Source organism: Monodon monoceros, unplaced genomic scaffold, assembly GCF_005190385.1.
Source record: "Monodon monoceros isolate NGI ecotype Baffin Bay Population unplaced genomic scaffold, NGI_Narwhal_1 Super_Scaffold_9, whole genome shotgun sequence".
Lineage (NCBI taxonomy): Eukaryota > Metazoa > Chordata > Mammalia > Artiodactyla > Monodontidae > Monodon > Monodon monoceros.
In genome coordinates this window covers 7,743,003-7,766,632 of record NW_021703786.1, presented here as the reverse complement: position 1 = coordinate 7,766,632, position 23,630 = coordinate 7,743,003, and the positions used below count along the sequence as shown (strand labels likewise).

Below are 23,630 nucleotides of genomic sequence, written 5' to 3'. Positions count from 1 at the left end.
TTTTGAATTTGTATCATGTGCAATATTAAAAATAATTTTTAAAAATATTTTACGTAAACTTCAACTTTTGGCATGAGACTACGTATTTAGAGTAACTCTTTCACTGAAAATAATTAAAAATGCTATATAAAAATCTTCTTTAACATATCCATGAGTTAGCAAAAATCATGCAATACTCACCAAAAAACTAAGTGAAGGCAGGGAGCCCCCAGAGATGTAAGATGAACACTGAAGCTAGCTTCTGTCTTGAGGACATTTGCTAACTGGTGACCTAAGCTTTGATTTTCAGAGCTTAGATTGATTTGGAGGTCAAGAGACAAAGCCCAGAGTATTCCCAAACAGGGAATCTAATAAATGATACCCTCATAAAGCATGGACTTCCCAAACCACCCATCTCAGAGTAAAGGTAAACTGGAAATGCCACCCTCCCAACTTCAAATGCTAGAAAAAAACCTGTTTTAAATCATAGCACTGAGTGGAGATGGAAAAAAAAATCCTGTGAATTCGTAACCTCAGTGTGGCTCACACAAAGGATTGCAACCCATATCATACTACCTGTAAAGTCCAAGAAAATTTATGTTAATAATTTACTTGAAAGTTGTCTGGTAATACCCTTAGGGCACCCAACAGAAGCAAACTCAAAATCCTGTCTGGATGAATCCAAGCCTCATTCTAGGCCTCAAATAATTTTCCACATAAAGTTTCAAGGAAAATTATAGCTCACAGTCAAAAGTACAAAGGACACAAGGAAAGAAGTCACCATGAGCAACAGTCAGCAGAAACAAAAGACAACAGAACTTCAAAATCAGATATGTGAACTACCGTGTCAGGCTATAAAATCATTCTGTTTACTATGTTTTAAAAAATAAAAGACCTGAAAAATCTAAGTAAAAAAAACAAGCAGATCCAAAAAAAATCAAACCAAACATCTAGAAATTAAAAATATAAACTCAATGGATCAGACTAAGAGGGGAATAAATCCAATTAAAATGAATACTAGTAAATTGGAATATAAATATGAAAAACTTCTCCATAATGCAACAGAGAAGCAAGAGATGAAAAATGTAAGAGAGCTCCTAGCCACAGCAATCAGACAAGAAATAAAAGGAATCCAAATGGGAACAAAATAAGTAAAACTGTCGCTGTTTGCAGATAGCTTGATACTACATATAGAAAATCCTAAAGCCACCACCAAAATACTATTAAAATAAATTAATTCAGTAAAGTTGCAGGATACAATATTAATATACAGAAATCTGTTGCATTTCTATACACTAATAACAAAGTATCAGAAAGAGAAATTAAGAAAACAGTCCCGAGGCTTCCCTGGTGGCGCAGTGGTTCAGAGTCCGCCTGCCGATGCAGGGGACATGGGTTTGTGCCCCGGTCCAGGAAGATCCCACATGCCGTGGAGCGGCTGGGCCTGTGAGCCATGGACACTGATCCTGCGCTCCGCAACAGGAGAGGCTACAGCAGTGAGAGGCCCGCGTACCGCAAAAAAAAAAAAAAAGAAAACAGTCCCATTTACAATTGCATCAAAAAGAATAAAATACCTAACAATAAATCTGACCAAGGAGGTGAAAGACCTGTACTCTGAAAACTAATAGGACATTGATGAAAGAAACTGAAGACAACACTAACAAATGGAAAGACACGCTGTGCTCATGGACTGGAAGAATTAATATTGTTAAAATCACCATACTACCCAAGGCAATCTACAGATTCAATGCAATCCCTGCCAAATACCAAGGGCATTTTTCACAGAGTTAGAACAAAGAATCCTAATATTTGTATGGAAATGCAAAAGACCCTGAATAGCCAAAGCAGTCTTGAGAAAGCAGGAAAAACTGGAGGCATCATCCTTCTTGATTTCAAACTATACTACAAAACAGTATGGTACTGGCATAAAAACAGATACATAGATCAATGGGACAGAATAGAGAGCCCAGAAATAAACCCACACTTATACGGTTAGTTAATGTATTACAGAAAAGGCAAGAATATACAATGGGGAAAAGACAGCCTCTTCAATAAATGGTGTCGGGAAAACTGGACAGCTAAATGCAAAAGAATCAAAGCAGACAACTTTCTCATACCATATACAAAAACAAACTCAAATATGGATTAAAGATATAAATGTAAGACCTGAAACCAAAAAACTCCCAGAAGAAAACATAGGCAGTACACTCTTTGACATTGGTCTCAACAATAGTTTTTGGATCTGTCTCATCAGGCAAGGGAAGCAAAAGCAAAAATAAATAAATGAGATGACATCAAACTAAAAAGTTTTTGCACAGTGAAGGACACTATCAACAAAATGAAAAGGCAGCCTACTGAATGAGGGAAGATATTTGCAAATGACCTATTCAATAAGGGGTTAATATCCAAAATACAAAGAACTCGTACAACTCAACATCAAAAACGCAAACAACCTGATTAGACAAGGGGCAGAAGACCTGAATAGATATTTTTCCAAAGATGACATACTGTTGTCCAAAAGGCACATGGAGAGATGCTCAACATCACTAATCATAAGGAAAATGCAAACCAAAACCACAAAGAGATACCACCTCACATCAGTCAGAGTAGCTATCATCAGAAAGGCCACAAATAACAAGTGTTAGTGAGGATGTGGAGAAAAGGGAATCTTCTTGCACTGCTTGGGGTTGTAAAATGGTTACAGCCACTATGGAAAACAGTATGGTGGTTCCTCAAAAAATTAAAAATAGAACCACACAAGATCCAACAATTTCACTTCTGAATATTTACCTAAAGAAAACAAAAACTAATTCAAAAATATATATATGCACGTCAGTGTTCACTGCAGCATTATTTACAATAACCAAGACATGGAAGCAACCTAAGTGTCCACTGACTGACAGATGAACGCATAAAGAAGATGGAATATTACTCAGCCGTAAAACATGAAATCTTGCCATTTGTGACAACATGGATGGATCTAGAGGGTATTATGCTAGGTGAAGTAAGATAGACACAGAAAGAAAAATACCATATGATCTCACTTATATGTGGAATCTAAAAAACAAAATAAACAAAGCAAAATGAAAACAGACTCGTAGATACAGAGAAGAAATGGGTAGTTGCCAGAGGGGTGGCAGGTTGGCGGTGGGGAGTTAGATGAATGGGGTTAAGAAGTACAAACCTGGGGACTTCCCTGGTGGTCCAGTGGTTAAGAATGCCTTCCAGTGCAGGGGATGCAGGTTTGATCCCTGGTCGGGGAACTAAGATCCCACACGCCGTGGGGCAACTAAGCCTGTGTGCTCTAGGGCCCGCACACCACAACTACCGAGCCTGTGCACTCTGAAGCCCATGCGCCACAACTAGAGAGAAGCCCGCATGCTGCAATGAAAAGCCCGCATGCCTCAACAAAAGATCCTGCATGCCACAATGAAGATCCCACATGCCTCAACTAAGACCTGACGCAGCCAAATAAATAAATAAGTAAAAATTAAAAAAAAAAAAAGTACACACCCGTAGTTATAAAATAAATAAGCCATGGGGATGTAATATGCAGTATAAGGAATATGGTCAATAATACTGTAGTAACTTTGTATGGCGACAGATGGGTACTAGATTTATTGTTGTGATCTTTTCATAATGCATGCAAACATCAAATCACTATGTGGTAGACCTGAAACTAACATAATATTGTACATCAACTATATTTCAATTTTAAAAAAGTAAGAGAGTTAAGAGACATGGAAGATATAAAGAGCAGGTCTAACATTTAATCACACTTCCAAAGGGAGAGAGGAAACAATGAGGAAGAGGCAATATTTGAAGATATAAAGACTGAGTATTGGGTAGGTATATATATGATTACTTTCATAAGAAACTGCTTCATCTTTTTTTCAAAATGGTTATTTCTGTCTTTTTGACATCTTTCCATCATTCTTTGAGCATCTTCTTATTTTCAGGCACAACATATTCTAGGATCGACTTTTATATCCTTTCCCCAGCTTGGAATCAGCAACTCTTACAGATAACTCTGGTTCCTTTCAGTGGGTAATAGTATTCAGAAACTCTTATTTTGGCACTAGTTGTGCTCACTGATATTGGATATAATTACCTCCAGGCCTTCTCAGTAGACACAGCTAGAGAATATATGCATGAAAAAGTATACATGTATATCTGTGTGCACACGAACACACACATATACATGTTTCATCTCTATTTCTATATATATAATCTCTATATAATCTCTATATAAATCTCTATATAATCTGATAATCTCTAATTCCAATTTAACACTACAAAGCTCATTCTAGGTTTCTTCCTTTCCATATGTCTAATTCTCTATTCCGACAGTAAGAAACTTGGTTCCTACTATCCTTAATATATTTACCTATTATCTTTAATATATCCTTAATATGAACAATCCTCTTGTACGCAGTCAATTCCCCATTACCGTTATCCCACCCCTACCTTGCTCCAGTGCTTGCTCTCCTCATCCTGCTTGGACACCAATGCCCCTCACTTGGTCAAAGGTGCCTCCACTCTCTGCAAATACTCTCCTAACCCTAGGTTAGTCTCTAACACTCATAATGTGATGACACTATTAACCTTCCTGCATGGAATCCCTCTTCACTCTTTTTAGGCTCTTATATCCCCCACCATACCATCCACCAACGGCCCTCTCCCCTGCTTATGGACACCCTCCTTACCTCACTTGGGCTCCAACAATCAATGCCAGGATGCCCTTTTATGTGGATACCCACTTCACCTGATTCAAGTTCTGACAACCTGTGCCAAGACGCCTCTGACGTGGACACCTTCCTCATGCTGTTTGGGCTTTGACATTCCACAATGGGACAGAGCTACTGCTTCCATGATCTCACACAAACATGTTTCTCCGTATTCTAGGCCACCTTACTCCACTTGGATCACCTCTCTACATAGATTTCCCCCCACCAATGCAGATACCCTCAAAACCTGACATCACATTGCTCCTCTACATGGATACTCTCCTCACCTCACTTAGGCTCCAACAACCTGTGTTAGAAATCACACAGAATATGTTCTCAGAGCACAGTGAACTTAAGCTAAAAATCAATCTTTAAGAGATAACTAGAAAGTCACCATTTGTTTGAAAATTATATAATTTGCTTCTATATGATCCATGGGTCAAAATGTAATCACAGTGGAAAATAGAGAATATTTTGAACTAATGATAATTTGAACACTATATGCCAAAATTTGTGGGACACAGTTAAAGCCACACTTAGAAGAAATTTATAAAATGGATATATTAGAAAGAAAAAAAAGAAATTAATGAATGAAAAAAATAAACATACAACAACAAAGATCAGCTAAGCTAATGAAAAGTCTAGTTTAAAAAAAGACTAATAGGGGCTTCCCTGGTGGCGCAGTGGTTGAGAGTCCACCTGCTGATGCAGGGGACACGGGTTCGTGCCCTGGTCCGGGAATATCCCACATGCCGTGGAGCGGCTGGGCCCGTGAGCCATGGCCGCTGGGCCAGCGCGTCCGAAGCCTGTGCTCCGCAACGGGAGAGGCCACAACAGTGAGTGGCCCGCGTACCTCAAAAAAATAAAAAATAAAAATTAAAAAACTAAAAAAAATTTTTAAAGACTAATAAAATTTATCAACCCTGGTGTGGCAAAAAGAAAGAAAGCATAAATTACTGGTAACAGGAATGAAAAATGGTATAGAGTTATAAATCATACAGGTTAACAAATAACCAAAAGGATTTTAAGAAAAACCGGTGCTAATGTTTTAAAATTTAGGCAACGTAAATAAACTCTTAGAAAAATACAACCTATCAAAACTCTGTTAAGAAGAAATAGAACAGAAATTCTGAATAGACCTTAATCTATTAAAGAATTTGAATTCATAATTTAAAATTTTCCCATGAAAAATTCCAGTCCAGGTGGCTTCAACAATTAAATCTAACATTTAGGAAAAAATTAACACTAATCTTAAAACTATTCTAGAGAATAGAAAAAGAGGAAATAAATCCCAATTCTCTTTATAAAGGGACAACTTAGATACCAAAAATCTAACAAAATTAGAAGACAGTAAAAGAAAAGGAAATACAGGCTATTTTTGTAAAAGTACAAAAGAAAATATTAGCAAATTAAATAATACACCATAACTAAGTTAAAATTATTCCAGAAAACAATAGTAGTTTAAAATTAGAAAATCAATCTTCAGGATCTTGGTTTAGACAAAGTTTTCTTAAACAGGACACACAAAACTCTAACCTTAAAGGTTTGACACATTTGATTATATTAAAGTTAAAAACTCTGTTCGTCAAAATAAAACTTTAAAAATTGTTTTCAAAAAATTTAAAACAGTGAGAAGTGAGGATATGGAGACGAATCTTTTGAGAAGTTTGGCTATAAAGAAGAAAAAAAGTGTGATAATAGTAATTAGAAGAGGGCTTTTTTTTTTAAGATGGGAGAGACTAAAGTGGTATCTTTGAATACTGATAATAAAGATCCAGTAAAAAAAAAAAAAAAAAGGAGAAGCTAAAGATGCAGAAGAGACAATAGCATACGGAATTAGACCTCTCTCTAAGCAAGCAGAAAAAGATGTAATTTAGGTCACAGGTGGAGAGGTCAGTCTTTGACAGGAGGACAGGAGGAGAAGATAGATGCAGATGAGCCTGTAGAACTCCTGTCTGTGAGAAGAGGAAATTTTCATTCAATCTTTCCTATTTTCTCTATGAATTATGAGACAAGCTGCGGTAAGGAGGGAGAGGGCATCGGGAAGTCTAAGCAGACAAAAAAGTATGAAATAGAAAATATGCAGTGCGGAAGAGTGAACTTACTAGAGAAAATGAGTTAATAGCTACTCAGCTGAGGCTGTTTATCATGATTTTACAGTGAGCCCACAAGCCTGGTTATGGATTTTTCTTGAGCACTGCTCAGTTGTTTGCAAGTAATCACAGAGAAAGTGGGGGTAGGGTTTTGCTAGGCAGATGGTATACAAAGAGAGAAGGGCAAAGGACCTGATCGTATATACAAGAGCATAATTATAATGAAGAATGGTAAAATCTAAGTTGAATAAATTTGAGAGTAAAAATAAAAGGGAACCAATTGAATGAAGGTGTTAATGAAATCAAAGAACTGTTGCAGTAGGGTGCTTGAACAAATGCATTTGGAGAATAGGAGGATGTGGTTGATGAATGGAATGTCTGAATTAACAATTTTGGAGGCGGGGCAATTTCGGGTAATTACAAGATATTTGGACAGAGGTAACACTTTGGCAGCTGAGAGGCAGAAAATGGTAAGAACTGGGGCTAAGAGGATATTTGCTCATTAGCAGTTCCTTAAACTGCTGTTTCTCATGAGAGTGCCTAGAGGAAGGTAAATCCATATGTTAAGCATAGTTAAGCAACTATATTCCTACAGAAGCAAATTCAAGGTTGATCTGTAAATATATACTAGACCAGTTAATGACATGCAACATATAAGAGTAGGCTGATACAAAAAGGGGAAATAAAGTCATCCAGTTATATCTGAATTCAACTCACCTGTATGACATCTCTTTCTCATATTATGATGATTAAAAGTTGATAGTCACCCTCTCCCAGTTTGGATATATAATAAAAACAAAGTTAGGGACTTCCCTGGAGGTCCAGTGGTTAAGAGTCTGTGCTTCCATTGCAGGGGGTGCAGGTTCGATTCCTGGTCAGGGGACTAAGATCCCACATGCCACATAGTGCAGCCAAACAAAAAACAACTAAGTTATATCTGATGTATCTCAAGCACTCCAAGTTTAAGTGATCATTACTATTTGTTCCTCACTATGTGGCAAAGGGTGTTTGCTGGCTAACAAGTCACCGCAACCAATGCCATTTTTTTTTTTAGATGATTGGGGTGGGAGTTTATTAATTAATTTATTTATTTTTGCTGTGTTGCGTCTTCGTTTCTGTGCAAGGGCTTTCTCTAGTTGTGGCAAGCGGGGACCACTCTTCATCACGGTGCGCGGGCCTCTCACTATCGCGGCCTCTCTTGTTGCAGAGCACAGGCTGCAGACGCGCAGGCTCAGTAGTTGTGGCTCACGGGCCTAGTTGCTCTGCGGCATGTGGGATCCTCCCAGACCAGGGCTCGAACCCGTGTCCCCTGCATTAGCAGGCAGATTCTCAACCACTGCGTCACCATGGAAGCCCCAACTAATGCCATTTTAAAAAAAGGGATTAATTTCCAAAATATACAAACAGCTCATACAGCTCAATATCAAGAAAACAAACAATCCAATCAAAAAACAGGCAGAAGACCTAAATAGACTTTTCTCCAAAGAAGACATACAGATGGCCAACAGGCACATGAAAAGATGTTCAACATCGCTAATTATTAGAGAAATGCAAATCAAAACTACAATGAGGTGCCACCTCACACCTGTCAAAATGGCCATCATTAAAAAGTCCACAAATAAATGCTGGAGAGTGTGTGGAGAAAAGGGAACCCTCCTACACTGTTGGTGGGAAAATAAATTGGTACACCCACTATGGAAAACAGTACGGAGGTTCCTCAAAAAATTAAAAATAAAGTTGCCATATGATCCAGCAATCCCACTCCTGGGCATATATCTGGAGAACACCATAATTCGAAAAGATACATGCACCCTAATGTTCATTACAGCACTATTTACAGTAGCCGAGGCAATGCGAGCAACCCTAAATGTCCATGGACAGATGAATCGATAAAGATGATGTGGTATACATATGCAATGGAATATTACTCAACCATAAAAAAGAATGAAATAATGCCATTTGCAGAAACATGGATGGACATAGAGATTATCATACTAAGTAAATCAGATAGAGAAAAACAAATATATGATATCACTTATATGTAGAATCTTAAAAAAATGATACAAATGAACTTATTTACAAAACAGAAACAGACTCACAGACATAGAAAACAAACTTATGATTACCAAAGGGGAAGGCGGGGCAGGGGGAGGGATAAATTAGGAGTTTGGGATTAACAGATACACACTACTATATATAAAATAGATAAACAACAAGGACCTACTGTATAGCACAGGGAACTATATTCAATATTTTATAATAACCTATAGTGGAAAAAATCTGAAAAAATATACATGTATGAATCACTTTGCTATGCACCTGAGACTAACACAACATTGTAAATCAACTATACTTCAATTAAAAAATAATAATAATAAAAATTAAAACAGAGGCACTAGGATTTTTGGCAATGCAAATTTTATATTTACTTGCTGAACTAGTGAGAAATGTCTCAACTCCAACTTATCTTATTGAATTTCAACAATATAATTTTAAAGTTTTGATTTATATAGCGAATTGAAAAGTTTCGCCTCAGTTTAAACTGTCACCTTTTTTATCAAAATGGAAATATCTTGTTTTTTTATTATAAAAGTATTAATATGCTCATTATAAAAATCATAGTAAAGGGAATTCCCTGGTGGTCCAGTGGTTAGGACTCCGTGCTTTCACTGCCTAGGGTGCTGGTTCAACCCCTGGTTGGGGAACTAAGATCCTGCAAGCCAGGAGGCTCGGCCAAAAAACAAAAAACAAAAAGTTTAAAAAAAAATCATAGTAAAAGTAAGAATTAAAACTCTAGCTGTTGGTGTTTTATATAAAATAATAAAATACACATAGATAAGACATACATAATGTAAAATGAAGGACATTTCTTAAAAATATAGATGAGTATCAAAATTTATTCAGTTCTCTAAGAATTTTAATAGTTTCTCACCTTATCTCAATTGTTAACCACTTTATCTAGTTAAAGCAACATCATAGCTATGGTCTCCCTTACCTTCCCTCTAGCTATAATCAGAAAAGTAGGCATACCATTTATAAACATTAATTAATGAAGCCAAAGACATTAACCCTGCTTGCTTTCAATGAGGGCAGAGGCTAATTAATACACTTCTTGGCAGACTAACAGTTACAATTATACTAGCTTTTCCAATGGCTGAAGTTTTTTAAATACTTCCTAGTTGTAACTGATTTTTATTGTATGACATTTGGCTGTATCTGGTTACTAGAGCTACCTTTAGAATAAACTGCAAAGAAACTGTACTTCATCGCTAACTAGAGAAAACAAATTGTTAGTGTAGAATGACTGATTATTCAAAATTATCCTCAAGTATTCACATAAATGTTGTCACTTTCATAGTGTAGGTTTATAACTGATCTTGCTGTTTAATAAAAACCATTCTTTTAACTGCTTTTCTTCACTTTTTTCTTCTCCTTTATTCCATTCTACTGAGTAACAACACCATTACTTCAAATACTCAATAACACAGTTGCCAGCAGTGGTTTGATAGAATTAAATTATGTATAGTGAAAAGTAATAGATAATTAGCAACAAGATAATAAAATATCAAGGTAGCTCTTACTTGTATGTCATTATGGTGCTAAGAGATAGCTCCTCCATGGGATAGCACTATATTAGGAACTTACAGCTAGCTACCTAAGAGTTAAGGTAAACTTAACAAAATAGTAAAGGAAGGCAGTTTAATAAAATTCTTCCAGCTCTACTTCTCTAAGGAGGTCTTCAGTGGGAAGATTACTGGAGAAGTAGACGAAAGGCCCCCAGACACCTTAACGTATCGTTTCTGGTCCATGCTCTCTGCCTTCAACCTATCCCTCTCATGCACCCTTTGCTCCAGTCACATGGAACTACTTACACAGTAGAGGCAGCCATAACTATGTGTTGTTGTTGTTGTTGTTTTTATGTTAACACAAACTCATAGATGTCATTTCCTCAGCTTGAACCACCTTTCTTTTCTTCTTCACTTAGTCAACAACCCTTACTGGGCTTTACAAAACTCATTTAAAGCATTACCTGCTTCAGGAAACTTCTTTGACTCCTTTCTTTCTACTTGTATACCTTCATAGCATCTTTTTCATTTATTACACTAGAATTATTTATTTGCTTGTATAGTTTTCACTAGTCTGTAAGATTCTTAAGGGTAAAGACATATTGTACTCAAATTTATTCTATCTCAGCTCTCAGAATTGTATAGGCCTCAATAATGATTGTTGAGTGTTCTTAAATTATCCAGTCTTTTTTTTTTTTTTTTGGCCACACCGCGAGGCATGCAGGATCTTAGTTCCCCAGTTCCCCAACCAGGGACTGAACCCATGCCCCCTGCAGTGGAAGCGCAAAGTCTTAACCAATGGACTGCCAGGGAAGTCCCTTTTGAGTGTTCTTGAAATTATTTCAAGCTCAAGTAAAAGTCATAATGATACTTAACAGATCTGGGTTTTATGGACTCATTATAGATCTGTGGTACTTTATCATTCCTTAATGTCTATTAAAATATACAATAATGATATATTGTATTTGGGAGATATTATTTGCCTTCTAAATAACTGAGGAAAAAAAGCCTATGTAATAGGATGCTTTATTCTGATTTTTACAGCAAGACAAATATAATATACAACTTACTCATTTTATTACTTATGTTTCCATTATTCATAAGTGCTCAATAAAAACTGAACAAGCTAATAATTAACCCTAGGCAGAAGGATGGGGTGGCATCTGTACATCTATGGATGAACATGTAAGAGTTTCAGGGTAACTTATTAAGATTTTAATTTGCATTTTATTCGCCATTTATTTCTTCCTTCCCCATTCTAAATAGGTAACCAGGTCTTTGGGCTCCGTATTTAATGGAAGATCTTTACTGAATGGAAAATAGAAGTTACTCATGGATAATCTGCCTTCTAACTTTTATTTTTGGGAGTTTGATTTAAAGGCAAAGCTTCTGAGGCCTGTCAGGGAGACTGGGAAAGAGCCTCCCAAAGGCAATTTCCCCAGAATGCAAAAGGTTCAACAATATCAGGCACAGCAGATACCTGAATCCTACTGCATAGCAGTGCTTCAAGGAAATAGCAAGACCACCAAGAAGAATGGCTACACGGAGCACCTTGGGAGGCTATACTCTAGGTCCTGGGGGAGCTCAAAATCAGCAGAGACTCTCATGCACAAACTTGGCCGAAAAGCAGTAATGTCGTCTTACTTTAAGGAACATATGGGCTTTTAAAATAAGAATAGCAGTTAGGGGCTTCCCTGGTGGCGCAGTGGTTAAGAATCTGCCTGCCAATGCAGGGGACACGGGTTCGAGCCCAGCTGTGGGAAGATCCCACATGCTGCGGAGCAACAAAGCCCATGTGCCACAACTACTGAGCCTGTGCTCTAGAGCCCAAGAGCCACAACTACTGAGCCCACGTGCCACAACTACTGAAGCCCATGCGCCTAGAGCCCGTGCTCCGCAACAAGAGAAGCCACCGCAGTGAGAAGCCAGCGCACCGCAACGAAGAGTAGCCCCCGCTCGCCGCAACTAGAGAAGAGCCCGCGCGCAGCAACAAAAGACCCAACTCAGCCAAAAATAAATAAATAAATAAATTTAAAAGGTTAGGGGGAAAAAAAAGAATAGCAGTTAGGATCATGATAAACTGCAGACAAGTGAGCCCATCCCACTTTGTTTTCTTCTAAAAGGCCCTTAAATTCTTAGGTCGGGGAGGAGAAAGGAAGGAAAGAAAGTGAGCCTCATTCTTCTCCATGGGCTCCCATAATGACTAATATGAATCACCATCTTACCAGGTTGGGCAATTCAAAGTCAGCATTTATCAGAAATAAAATAATATTACATTTTTTAAAATATGAATTTTTGGTATAAATTATCTAACTAAACATGACAATATGAATCTGTATGTTTCTAATATACTTTAGTATACATTTTTCATTGTTCATTTTTGTATTATTTGTGCTTCGCAGCCCCTACAGCGGAATGACTGAAATTGTTGCATTTTGGAAGTCTAAAAAGTTTTTTTTTTTTTTGGAAGCAAAACAATGATGGCTTTATGAGCAGAACTGATTATGGCTGTTAATAAAAAGTTCATCATCATAAGAAGTATAATACTGCAAGATAAATTTATAATTTAGATTAAGGGATTACAAACAAAACATCTGAAGGCGTGGGAGAAAAAAGCAATCTCATTAAGTGTTCCCTAGAAAGGCGTAGACATAGAAACTGACGACAAGACTACTTTCATCCCACATGCTAAACTAAATGAATGATATTTTGTTAAAAATCAAACAAACAAAAAACCACTGAAGGATCCCTAGCATCCTAAAATCTACCCATATATAAGGCTTATCTGGGAAAGATAAACACAAAATTCAGGGAAGTGCTTCAGTGGGAGAAGGGGCAGGCACAGGATTAAGGAAGGGTATGCAGAGGACCTTCAACTTAGATTTGTAAGGCTTAGTTTTTTAAAAAAAATCTTTAAATAAATATAGCAAAACATTAAATATGGGTCATGGGTTTATGGGGTTTTGCTTTGTTAGTTTTTCAATACTAGTCTGTATTTTTGGAAATTTCAAAATCAAAGTCTAGCATAAGCATGTATCCTAATTTTTTCCTGAGTATAAACTTTCTCCTCTGCAGTTTAGAATCAGGATAGTTTGATACAGAGCCTAGTGCATTACTGTGCTCAGTAAGTCCATGTTTGCACAGAACTTTAAAAGGTAATAAAAAAAAAACCTGATTGGTTCATTATTCATGCCTTTCCAAATAAAGCAGCTTCATCCAAATGAAAAAAGAACCAATAAAAATAGAGATAACAAGAGATATTCACTGGTATAAAATGTGTAACGATTTCCACTTCAATATAGTCTGCAATTTTGAATTAAGACAGACCCATTTGCAGAGAGATTTGAGTTATTCAATTACAATTTATTTAATTGTAACTATGTGAAAGACCCTATGTTAAGTACTAAGGATACAGAAATGAATGAGAAAGGATCCCTGTTCTTCAGGAGCTCATAGCCTAAAGAGTCCTGAAAAATATTAACATAAAATGTAACAGATGTTATAAAAATGTACAAGGCGATATGAGATCACTCAATGAGTACTGGAGGGAAGGCTAATTCTGTCTGAGAGAGCTGGGAAAGGTTTCAGAGATAGGATAATCTTTAAGATGGGACTTGAATAATGAGTAGAAGGTCAAGAGATAGAAAAGAAAGGAAGATGTGCTTCAGGCAGGAATGAAAAAAATATATATATATATATATTAGGTCCATATTATTCAGAGTCTCTATTTGCAAATCCACCTATGTACTCACTAAAATTTATTTGTAACCCTGAAGTTACTATTTTCTCAGTCATTTATGGACATACAGAGTGACAAAAAATTTGAGTTGCCTCAAGCACACACTCCAAGATGAGGTCAAACAAGGCAATACTCACTACTCTGCCTTCTTGTTTCAGCTTTCATACTGTAAAAAAAGTGTTCTTTTCACAGTCTATTTACTGCCACATCTGTCTCTTTTTGGTGCTTTGTGTTGGTGATTCTGCTGTTTAAAATGGTCCTCAAGCATAGTGCTGAAGTGCTAACTAGTGTTCCTAAGCACAGGAAGGTTGTGCTGTGCTTATGGAGAAAACAAGTGTATTCGATAACCTTCATTCAGGCGTGAGTTATAGTGCTGTTGGCTGTAAGTTCAATGTTAATGAATCAACACAAACACACATAAAATGAGGTGTATTGAATGGTTGATGAAAACGTTGTGAGAGGCTCACAGGAACCTAACTCTATATTTCCCCTAGGAAATATGGCTCATTATTCACTAATTCAGTGTTTGTGGTGACTTTATAGAACATAACTACTGTGAATAATGAGAATCAACAGTATGTGTGTGCATTTGTGTGTATTCATTAGTTAACAAAATATTTCTTTGAATAAAAGTTATTTATAGGAACCACTGACTACTTTGATTAGATACACATAGCATAGTACCTTGTCTTGAATAAGTAATGAATAATTAACTATAATAAAGATAACTGACAGCTTATTATGCATACTTACAGTCTTTAAAGACTTTAAATAGCATAGATATTATGAGGCTTTAAGATAGCTTTAATATTTGCAACCACTTAAGAGATGGAGTAGAAATTTACAGAAGCAGATGTGGCATAATTTTACTGATTTAGTTATTTCTACAAGGTATTATTGTGGATAATGGCAAAAGCAGTATGGTAAAAACTATGCATTAGAAAAATCCCAAGATTATTTTTAACAGTTTCCTCAATCAGTTAACAGAACTGAACTATTACTTTCCCAAAGTGATTCCAATGAGCAAAAAACACAGAAGATCCCACACACAAAGTAGCTCATTATAATAAAAAAGAAGCAGGTAATATCCTTTAACAGTCATGTTGCTATAAGGTTAATCTTTACAGAAAGGTAGAACAAGTGAGTTGTACTGTTTAATACTTTAAGAAGACTTTTCTTAACATTTACATTTCATGTAATTAATTATACCAATAGCTTTGAAGCACATACTTTAAAAATTCACCTTTTCTTTTTCTAGAATAAAGAAAACGAAAAACCAAAATGAACCTAAAAAAACACATACACACTTGGGTCATGATGTCATAAACCCTTATCTGATTGAAAAATGTTATATTTTAAGTTTATAATGCCACGTTTTCCACCTTTGGTAAATGGCCTGCATCTTTTAAATTATATTCAACAGTTCTACAATTAAGAGCTACATCTTACACATTTTAAATATTCATTTATAGTTTGGGTAGATAGTTTTCAGAAGCTAATGAGATTGACAATGCTAACAGATAAAAGTCTTCTGATAATTTCAAATTCTATTTAAAAATACAGAAAAGAAGTAAGGATGAAAATCACTGTTTAAAGAGGTCAGAAGAGAACAAGAGATCAACATCCCATAATGCAAGAAAAAATAGTACAAGTTTTCATTTTGTATAGATAGTAATTGTAAAGCCAGTTCCATGGATTTCACTCACTTATAGATAATGCTTAAATTTGTATCTCCAGTCATACCTCTCTTCTGAACTTCAGGTTCTTATATCCAACCACACATACTCAGTATTTCTACTCAGACAGGTGCCACATCTGAATGTGTCCAAAACCAACCTCTTGATTTTCCCTTAAATTTAAGCCTGCTTTTCCCCCAAGCCTTCTCCATCTTAGTAAATGGCAATTTCATTCTTCAAATTGCTAAAACCAAACTCCTTGGATTAATCCTTGACTCTTTTCCTTTCTCATATACCACATAAACAAATCCTATTGTTTCTTCCTTCAAAATATATGCAGAATTTGACCTTTTCTTACTGCATCCAAGATTACCTCCTTGGTCTAAGCCACCATCATTTCTCACTTGGGCAACTGTGTTAGCCTATAAACTGCTCTCACTTTTTCTACCTTTTTTCCTTCATACTCTAGTTTCCACACAGCATCCAAAGTGATTCGCTAAAAAATAAATCAGATCATGTCCTTCCTCTGCTCAAAACCCTCTATTGCCTTCCCATCTCATTCAGGGAAAAATTCAAAATTCTGATGGTGGTTTATAAGACCCTATTTGTTCTAATTCCCTGCCACCTCTCTGACCTTGTCTTCTTATACTCTTTCTTGCACTTCACTCTAAGTCACACAAATCTCTCTGCTGTTCCTCAAACCTGCTAATAAGCATTCTCTCACCTCACTGTCCCTGAACTCCTTGACTCTTCTGCCTAGAAAGCTTTTCACCCAGATATCTACATCACTCACTCCTTCACTTATTTCAGATATCTACTTGATCTTATCAGAGAGGGTTCCCTTGGTTAACTTACAAAAAAATAATCAAACTCCCTATGCACCCCTACCCCATCATTCTCTAGTCCCTTATCTTGCCTTTATTTTTTTCTTTATAGCACTTATGAAAGCCACCTGACTGAAATATTTAGTGTTTATTTTCTGTCTTTTGCCCATTAGAATGAACTTAAGTTCCTGGAAAGAAGAGGCGTTCTTTGTTTTTGTTCAGGGCTATATCCTTAGGATCTAGACTAGTACTAGCACATAAAAGATACTCAATAAACATTTGGTGAATTATGAATGAAATGAATCCAAATAATAATTATTTTTTGACCGCGGCAGTGTGGCACATGGTATCTTAGTTCCCCAACCAGGGATCGAACCTGTGCCCCTTGCACTGGAGTCTTAACCACTGGACCTCCAGGGAAGTCCCCAAATAATTGTATTAAAAGAAGGTCTCACTTATAAGATCAATAAACCTAAACCTCTACAAGTTAATCTAAAAATTAATAATTATATGCTATAATAATTTTGTTTAAATTTGCTAGCCAGGATACAAAGAGCTTTATATATGCAATGGTTACATTTCTATAAAGTGTAAATCCCATTTTAAGACCTTTTGAATTTACATTTTAACAGACTATTTTTTAGAGCAATTTAGGCTCACAGCACAAGAGCTCCCTCACACCCTTTGCCTTTATACACACACAGCCTCCCCCACCAACAGTCAATCCATTCTCTCTAGATTTGTCTCTTCTGGCCATTTAATATAAACATAATCACAATTATTTATGCTTTGCATCTGGATTCTTTCACCTAGTGAAAGAATAGCTTTTAAAAATTAAAAGCTTTGGGGGGCTTCCTTGGTGGCACAGTGGTTGAGAGTCCGCCTGCCGATGCAGGGGACACGGGTTCATGCCCCGGTCCGGGAAGATCCCACATGCCGCGGAGCGGCTGGGCCCATGAGCCATGGCCACTGAGCCTGCGTGTCCAGAGCCTGTGCTCCGCAACGGGAGAGGCCACAACAGTGAGAGGCCCACGTACCACAAAAAAAAAAAAAAAAAAATTCAAAGCTTTTTTAATTTTTAAAAGTAGCTCATTGGTCACCTTGGAAAACAACTCTTTTAATTTTTTGGCTGCGCTGCACTGCATGTGGGATCTTAGTTCCCTGACCAGGGATCGAACCTGTGCATCCTGAAGTGGAAGCGCAGAGTATTAACCACTGAACTGCCAGGGAAGTCCCTAGTATAATATTTTTGAAGTTCTTTCATGTTGAAGTATGTATCAGTAGTTTGTTCCTTTTTACTGATAAATGGTATTACATTACATGGACATACCACTTTCCTTTTAATTGCTAAATAGTATTCTATTATATGGATATACCACATATTGTTTAGAGTTGCCAAGGTGGGACCTTATCTTTCTTATGTGTCAGAAAAGAGGAGCCCTCAATGAATGCCAAGAATTAGAATTGATGAGAGGAAGAGGGGAAGTAAAGGAAACAGAATTTTGGTTGAGTAAAACCTGTTCCTAGCAGAGATGGAGAAGTCAAGCTCCAGTGAATTATCTGTAGGTAGAGGAACCTGCCCTGGCTGTAAGAATTCAAACTCTTTCCACTGGATCCTATGACCTGAGTTTGTTCACTACTACTTGCTTGCTATAAGGAGGAAGGTGAGGTCATGGCAGCCACCCTCTACATCTATAGGAAGAAAACTGGTCTTTTCTTTCCTGGTGTTAGAGATTGCCAATCCATTATATAACTAAGCAGTATAACTAAAAGCAAGTATAAAATATTTTTAAAATAACATTCATCTGATGACTTCTGGTTAAAAAATGGCAGATCAGGTATATGCATTTAACCCTTCTCCTTATAAAATGAAGCAAAGTAAATTAAAAGATTTAAATCCACAAGGAGAAAGCAACCAAAGAGAAGGCAACAGTAGATAATATATTTCAATACACTTTTGGAAAAGAGAGAACAAATGGAGGAGTGGTATCTGATTTATCAGGTGGAAGAAACTATAACCTCAGAGGGTCACTGGTGAGAAGAGAGCCAATTCACCCCCAAAGAACCTGGGAAACACTCAGACTTTGAAGTACCAAGTGGGTGGAGGGGAAGGACAAAATGAAAAAACAGGATGAAAGTGTATGTATGTGCCTGAAATTAATACAACACTGTAAATCAAGTATACTCCAATAAAATTTTTTTTAAAAAAGTGTATGTATGTGAATTGTTGATTCCCCTCCCCACTCCCACATATAGAATGCCAGCAGCTAAATGCACATACTCCAGCCCTGATAAGAGAATGAAAGTTTACCTCTAGAGAAATTGAAAAGGAGTGTTCTAGATTAGGAGACACTGGGCAAGGTAGAGACTAGAAGTGAGACAGAATAAAAAGAAAGGGATTTATCGAAATATCAAATGGCAGGACTTTAATTCCTCTACCCACCCCGCCCCCACCCTTAAACACTTGCATTTTATTGCCCGGGCAAGAAATTTGTAAGGTCTTTTTCTGGAGGAACGGAGCAATCCTAGAGAAAAGCCTTCCTCATAGTGATGTATGGCCATGTCTCCATCCCCAAATGAGGCTACTCACAATAAATCTTCTTACTCCTAAAAAGCTTCTAATCAGTTTAAAACAAATATATACAGACCATCAACAGTCATCAGAAATGTAAGGAAATCATGAAAGATTAAAATCAGATATCAAAAGAGGTATTTGATACTTAAAACGTAATTGCTGAAATAAGGCATAAAATAGAGGTTGTGAAAATCCTCAGGAAAGTAGAACTAAATATGAAATGGAAAAGTGAAAGAAAAGATAGTTAAAGAACCAATCTAGGGAGATTACTTTTGACTAACAGGAGTTCCAGGAAAAGAGGACAAAGAAAAGAGATGGAAGAAAATAATAACAAATACTTATCAAAGGCAGAGTATATGTGCTAGGCATTGCTCTAAGTGCTTTAAGTAAATTAATTTTAATTAACTAATTAATTCTCCAGTCAGCCTATGAAGTAGATATTATTATTATCCCCATTTTATAGATGAGGAAAAATAGGAATGTAGAAGTTAATCTAATAGCTAGTAAGTATCAGAGCCAGAGTTCAAACCCAAGCAGTCTGGTGCCATAACTCACACTCCCAGCAACTATGTACTGCTCCCTCTCTACCAAAGAAATCATATTAAGAGGGCAGGCGAAGACGGCAGATTGAACGTGAACACTCAATTTACTCCCTCCAGAAACTCCACTAAAACAACAGTACGGGGAATTTTTTAAAATACATAATCCCAAAGAGTGAGGAGGCAAAGAGAAAAAGAAAACAACAACAACAACAGATTTTTGGACACCAGAAAGTAGATGATAGAGTGGTAACTGATTTAGCAGATGAAAGCCAAGTCTAAAACCAACAGTGAGGAAAGCTGAGAACAAACTCAATATATACCACAGAATCCTCTAAACAAACAAGAACTGGCAACACTTAGGTACCTGTAGAACTGCAGGTAAGTGGGGAGTGAGATGGATAAAATAAGAACTGGGTGAAAACGGTTTAAGAAGCTGTTAGATCCCCTGGTCCCCTCTCTCTGTTCTACATGCCTAGGTGACTGCCTCTCCCTAGTTCCCTAATCCTGGCAGAAGCCTGCCACTTATCCCCTGGAGAGGGTAAAACAGGGATTCTTGATTAGGGGACACCAGGCAGTTAAGGGCATAAGTACCATAGTGAAAAACAAAGGGATTAAATGACTTCATGCATAAGTAAATGCTGAATTCTAAGATTAGTGGTCCTCTTCCTCCATTCTATTCAGCCAGACAAATTAGAAAACTTTTTTTATGAATCTGGGTTAGGGTCAGAAGATTCCCTAACAAATGACGCAACCAGGTTATACTAGAATGAAACTCAAAACTCCTATTCTCGTGCTTAGGCCTCCCAATCTTAAGAACAGCCAGCTGAGGGACGTCCCTGGTGGTCCAGTGGTTAAGACTCCGCGCTCCCAACGCATGGGGCCCAGGTTCGATCCCTGGTCAGGGAACTAGATCCCACATGCATGCTGCAACTAAGAGTTCACATGCCACAACTAAGGAGCTGGCCTGCCACAACTAAGGAGCCTGCCTGCCGCAACCAAGACCCGGCACAACCAAGTAAATAAATAAATATTTTTAAAAAAAAGAACAGCCAGCTGAGATGACAAGATAACCTAAAGGAAGTCTATATATGGAAGACAGAGACCAAAATCAATAAGAGAATACAAAGCAATTAGGTAGAAAGAAATCATGCAAAGAAAATTTTAAGAAAAAAAATATTTCCAAGAGATACTTAAAACAAATTAAACTTTAAAAGAAATATAAGAAGAGAAAGGAACACTTCTAAACTAATTTTATGAGGCCAGCATTGCCCTGATACCAAAGCCAGACAAGGACACCAGAAGAAAAGAAAATTACAGGCCAGTATCCCTGATGCACATGGATGTAAAAATCCTCAACAAAATACTAGCAAACCAAATTCAACAATACATTAAAAGGATTATACATAATAATCAAGTGGGATTTAATCCAGGGATTTAAGGATGGCTCAACATCTACAAATCAATCAATATGATACACCACATTAACATAATGAAGGATAAAAATATGATCATTTTAATAGACGCAGAGAAAGCATTTAACAAAATTCAACATCCATTTGCGATTAAAAAAAAAAACCTCTCAACAAAGTAGGTATAGAGGGGATATACTCAACATAATAAAGGCCATATATGACAAGCCCACAGGTAACATCATCCAGATTAGAGAAGAATAAGTGAAATTATTTGTTTGCATATGACATCCTCTTATATGTAGAAAACCCTAAAGACTTATTTAAAAACTGTTAGAATAAACAAATTCAGTAAAGTTTTCAGGATACAAAATCAATATGCAAAAAATCGGTTGCATTTTTATACCCTAACAGCAAACTAACAGAAAGAGAAACTAAGAAAGCATGCTACAAACTACAAATACACCTACTACTGTATGAATAGCATTTTGAGTGCTTCTTAAGGGCAAAAACGAAACTTGAAGCAAAATAAAATCTCGTGTTCATCATGCAGTTAGTTTAAAAAAATGTACCATCCCAACAACAGAAAAACATAAACTCTTTATCCACTGAAGAGATATATACTCATATGTATTCCATGGAGTAATTCTCTTCAGATGAGGTATTTGTAAAATCTCTCTCATTACTGACAGTGCAGATGTGCTGACATCCTCAGGATGTTTCACTGAGATTCAAACTCACTGTATCCCATCTCCGGAGTCTCTTCTTTGATAAGCTGCATTTCCCCCCTTTTGTATTATCCATGATGTTAGTAAGGTTAGAACTAAAACAGACTTAATTACAGTACATTTCAAATAAGTTACTGAATATAGTTCTTTGTTCGGTCAACTGTGATTGCCCATGAAAATTACAGGAGTGTTTAAAAACAAGATGAATAGGAGTCTATTAAATTATGTCTGGGAATTTATGAGATAACTTATATCTGGAGAATTGATTACAATTTTAGGAAAGTGAACTTTGTTCTGCCATATGGGTCTCAAAATGGCAATAGCTGAAACACTGAGATTTACAAGTACAGTATGGAGTCCCCCCTTATCTACGTGGGATGTGTTCCAAGACCCCCCCAGCGGATGCCTAAAACCATGAATAGTAGTGAACTCTAGATATACTATGCTTTTTCCTATACATACACACCTAGGATAAAGTTTAATTTATAAATTAGGCACAGTAAGAGATTAACAACAACTAATGATAAAATAGAGCAATAATAATATACTGTAATAAAAGTTATGTGAATGTGGTCTCTCTCTCAAAATATTGTACAAATTTAATGCCTTTTCCATCTTAACTAAGCATTGTATCAAGCACTGTGGCCGTAAAACTAGCATGAATTTGTTTATCTCGCAAAGTAAAACTGAGGATAAGGGGGACCACTGTGTATATTGTACCTGTTCGTTTTTTTTTTAACATCTTTATTGGAGTATAATTGCTTTACAATGGTGTGTTAGTTTCTGCTTTATAACAAAGTAAACCAGTTATACATACAGATGTTCCCATATCTCTTCCTTCTTGCGTCTCCCTCCCTCCCACCCTCCCTATCCCACCCCTCTAGGTGGTCACAAACCACCTAGCTGATCTCCCTGTGCTATGTGGCTGCTTCCCACTAGCTATCTATTTTACATTTGGTAGTGTATCTATGTCCATGCCACTCTCTCACTTTGTCCCAGCTTACCCTTCCCCCTCCCCATATCCTCAAGTCCATTCTCTAGTAGGTCTGTGTCTTTATTCCTGTCTTACCCCTAGGTTCTTCATGACACTTTTTTTTCCTTAAATTCCATATATATGTGTTAGCATACGGTATTTGTTTTTCTCTTTCTGACTTACTTCACTCTGTATGACAGACTCTAGGTCCATCCACCTCACTACAAATAACTCAATTTCGTTTCTTTTTAAAAAATACGGAACACTTCACGAATTTGCGTGTCATCCTTGCGCAGGGGCCATGCTAATCTTCTCTGTATCGTTCCAATTTTAGTGTATGTGCTGCCGAAGCGAGCACTGCCTGTTCATTTTGAAACAAAGAATTGCTTCTATAAGAGCCAAGCAAAGAAAGATCAAAGTAAATTTATGAGACCTAACTACAGGTTCAGCCAAGATCAAGAGAGGATATCCTTTGACTCACTTTTGTCCACATTCCTCAAGGCATCAATTTAAACCTTACTTTCTTTCATAAGGTTCTTTTCTCCAAACCTTTTCTTTCCTAGTTGTCTGCTGCTAATTAGACAAATTGATACTGATACAAAGAGCATATATTATGTAACATATAATACAGAGCTACTTGGTTATAGAGCTACTTGGTAGAAAATGTTCTGTTTCTCAAGTTCATTATGCTATATTAATTTACTAATCTAAAAAAAATCTGTAGAGCAGTCTTGCAGACCTTCTGTTTTTACATTTATAATTAGCTAAGTAGAGAGAAGTTCTATTGTTTTTAGAAATA

At 36.7% G+C, this 23,630-nt stretch overlaps 1 protein-coding gene and 1 non-coding gene across 2 annotated transcripts in view; both read right to left on the bottom strand.

Annotated features, from left to right (window-relative positions):
- PPM1E (protein phosphatase, Mg2+/Mn2+ dependent 1E) overlaps nucleotides 1-23,630 on the bottom strand; it is a 190,058-nt gene that overhangs the window by 65,631 nt on the left and 100,797 nt on the right. The window lies entirely within an intron of this gene.
- On the bottom strand, nucleotides 23,083-23,189 carry LOC114889859. The gene has a single exon (XR_003792154.1). It is a non-coding gene; the product is annotated as a U6 spliceosomal RNA (small nuclear RNA).